Consider the following 4,059-nt stretch of genomic DNA (forward strand, 5'->3'; position numbering starts at 1 on the left):
ATAAAATATAATACAATTAGCAAAATTGTTACAAAGCTTACCAGTAATAAAATCAGAATATGACATAAGAGGCAAACTAATATCTAAAATCATACACACACACTCACTTACATACACACACGCGCATACACCCGCAAACACATTAATTACATCAGTCTCGTTTAAATACTGTGAGTCACACAATGAAACGCGAGGCGGCGGAACGAAAGGAGGACAGAGAGGGAGAGATTTTTATTGAATCAAAAAGGGAATTAAAATATTTGATAGAAGTGTAGGAGAAAGCGGCACGGAACTTAGTGGATATATGGGGAAGGATAAGAAATTTTGGTATCTGGTGACAAGAGGGTTAAAAGCGGAATGATGCTCAGAGTTCAACTGAAGGAGACATAAAGTCGTAGATACAATATAAAGGAGTATTGGAGCGAAGGACGGAAAATACAAGACAGCACAGGTGAAGAATAAAACGTTGCCAAATTTTTAGCCAGCCAGATCTCTGGTAATACGAAGATATATGGTCATATTTACGAACTCAATAGGAGAAGCGGAGACAAGAATTTTGGATACACTGTAATTTGGATACGATTTAGCAAATGTTGATTGAGAGCAGGAATGTAAACGACATCAGCGTAATCAAATGTTGCAAGTTAATGACTTAAATAGACCAACTCATTGTTGAAAATTCACACCAATAAAACAGCAATAATCTAAAAATAACAAAGGATAATTAATGCTGAGTGCGTAAAATTAACAATCTATGTAAAAATATATCTTATTTAATAATATGTTGAGCGTACATAAATAAAAATGAAAAAGTTGTGATCTACGTCGTGATAACAAACAGTAGTTATTACTTAAAAAATTGGAGTAAATTTACAAATAAAATAATGATGATATAAATAATGGAGAGCATACAGCCACAACAATACAATAGATGTTAACGCAAGTCATATATTTAAAATTCATATATAAAGTAGTTTTAGTCAAGATTTGACCATCATCAGTACAAACGAGATGACAAAAAATAAAAAACTAACAAAAAAAAATTTTAATTAAGCAGAAATCGCTTGTCCGAAGGTGTTACAATAATATCAAGATGAGATTACATAAAAAAAATACTAAAAAGAAATTACATAAAATTAAAAACGCAATGCTTGCAAGTTTATAGATGGTAAAATAATTTTTCAATCGCTTGTGGTATGAAAATACAGCGTGAATAGAAATCAAGAGAGTTTAATTTAACAATGTTTCAAATCTTCTGATGTAATTCTTTGTAACGATTCCTGTTTTCTTAAAAAATAATAATAAACAAGAAATGATAACTGAAGAGATGAACTTAAGAAATAATAATGAACAAGTGATTTCGACGATATCGGATAATGTAATGTCAGGAAGAAAAATATAAACCGGGAACCAATGATGATACGAAGGGAGAGAAAGGAGAAAGCTAGAAAGACGAAAGAGAATATATGATACTAGTATACATTTCAGGCAATGAGTCCGTATTTTGTCTGTTGATTTTGTCTGACTGATTCATGTTTCTGCCTTTTTATATGCACTATTTCAGATATCAATCTCTTACTATATGAAAGCTCAATATCCAATATATCCACCCTATCTCATTTCAAATTATGATTCTCCTCAATATCATGGTTAGAAATCACAGATGGAGATTTAGATTTTTTATTAATATTTGAAACGTGCTTTTGCAGTCTTGTTTTTAACTGTCTCTTCGTTTGGCCTACGTAACTAACATCACAATTCTCACAAGAAATTTTGTAAACACATATTTTGATTATTCATAAGTTCCAGCTGATTCTTTCCTCTTTTTATTAAGTTTTTTAATATGTTTGGAATAGTAAAGGCCAATCTACACTTAAACATGTTGACTATTAATGTAAATTTTTTAGATATTGGATTAACATATAAAATTGTAAAAAATGTATTATTTTTAACATTTATATTATTAGAACTTTTACAATTGTTAATATGAAATTTAATTCTACTTGAAATGGTCGAAAAAATAAAAGGTAGTGGATATCCATTATTTAGAAAGATATTAATAGCATCAATTAAATTATTTTGCTGAAACTGAGGATGACATAGACGAATTATTTTGTCTACAACTCCATAAATAACCTCTTTTGTGGCAAAGAGTATGGTGTGAATAAAAGTTAAGATATCTACCAGAAAAGGTTGCTTTACAATATCCATAGAAAATAAATTTCCGTTCCTTTACAATCAACATAGTGTCCAAAAAACTTCCATTTGTACCAACCTCCACAGTAAACTGCAGTTTAGCATATAAAGAATTTAAAAAATCCAAGAAAAAAACCCAGAAAAATACCCAAGATATTATTGATACTTTCAGACGGAGCAGCAAAAATAATATTATCAATACATCGATAATAAAATAACAATCGAATCGGCAACATTCCAATCGCAATTTCCTCCAAGTCTTGCATTACCATATTTGCAACAATTAGTGACAAAGATAATCCTATCGGAGTCCTATATATTTGTTTGTAATTATTTTATTAAACATAAAAAACGTAGAATTTGAGATTAACCGAAAAGCAATCATAAACTCATCTAATGGAATTTTTGTTCTCTTAGATATAAAATCCTTAACCACACTATCAGATGCCGAATCTATAGGTACGTTAATAAATAAGGATACTACATCAAAAGAAACCAACAAAGAATCTGAACCAAAGTTGATATCTTTTAATTTTTCGACAAGATCAAAACTATTTTTTTATTTTACTAGCAGCTTCTGGTATAGCGTCGTTAATGATATTGTGCAAAAATAGTGATAAATTATATAGTGGACTATTCACAGAAGACACAATAATTCTAAGAGGGTAATCCTGTTTATGGATTTTTGTTAATCCATATGCTCTAGGAATATTGCCGTCAGTCTCAAATAATCTCCAATATGCAAATTCATCAATAAAATTCCTCCCTTTCTACCTACTAAGTAAGCTACGTAAGTCACAAATATGTTTTTTAGTTGGGTCTTTTGCTAATATTTCATATGTATTAGTGTCTAAAAGTATCATCTCCATCTTAAATATGTAATTTATTTAAAGCAACTGTGACATTCCTCTTAGTAATTAATATGCTTAGTAATTAAACTGCCTTAGTAATTAATATTTTAGGATAATCTTTTATAAATTTTTTAAATGACAAGCCAACCGAACAATAATTTACCATTCGAATCAGTTCTAGGAAATTCCTTGTAAAAATTCTCAAAAATCAAAATTGTATTTTTTCTAACAAAATTAATTATATTGTCCAGACGACCATGTATGTTGTTTTCAATATTTTTAATAAACTTAATCAACGTTTCATCAATGTTGTGTTTGTTAATAGGAAAATCAAGACACCTATATATATATATAACTGTAAAAATACAACAAATACTAGACCTTCAAAGGAGTGTCATTAACATTGCTCAAATTAATAAGCCACTTTTCATTTAATGAAATCTAAGAGAGCTACTTCTTCAAATTCTTCAGTCGAAATATGTATTCTTTCTATCGAAAGCGATAAATCTTTATTAGAAACATTAATAGACTCAATATTGGTTTGTAATTCGTTATTCAAATTACAAACATAAGAAATTAGTTTGATTTTAGATCTTTTTATTCTTAAGTCTTTTTTTCTCAATCAGTCAATCTTCTTATCACTTCTACTTGTATGTTGAAAAAAATAAAAACTATTCATTTTGTCTAAATATTTAAAAAATTTGCATGGAAGCTGGGAAGACACTATAAATCTTCGAAGAGAAATAAAAAATGTTCATAAAATAAAAAATTATTTATAAAAATAAAAAATTTTTTTATTTTCTGTTCTCTGTTTTCTGTTCCTTTTATTGTACCGAGCCCCATACTATACCTGTTGCTCCCGATTACACTTTCGTGCATTTTTCGCGTCATGGATAAACAGCTCATGGTGGAAGGAACTCAATCAGAGCACCTATAGTGGAACAAGGTTAGAATGGATTCCGATCAGAATTCATTCCGATTTGTTCCATGGTATCCTGGTGTGCTCTTGTGC

This window comes from Trachymyrmex septentrionalis, unplaced genomic scaffold, assembly GCF_001594115.1.
Source record: "Trachymyrmex septentrionalis isolate Tsep2-gDNA-1 unplaced genomic scaffold, Tsep1.0 scaffold312, whole genome shotgun sequence".
In the NCBI taxonomy this organism is placed as follows: domain Eukaryota; kingdom Metazoa; phylum Arthropoda; class Insecta; order Hymenoptera; family Formicidae; genus Trachymyrmex; species Trachymyrmex septentrionalis.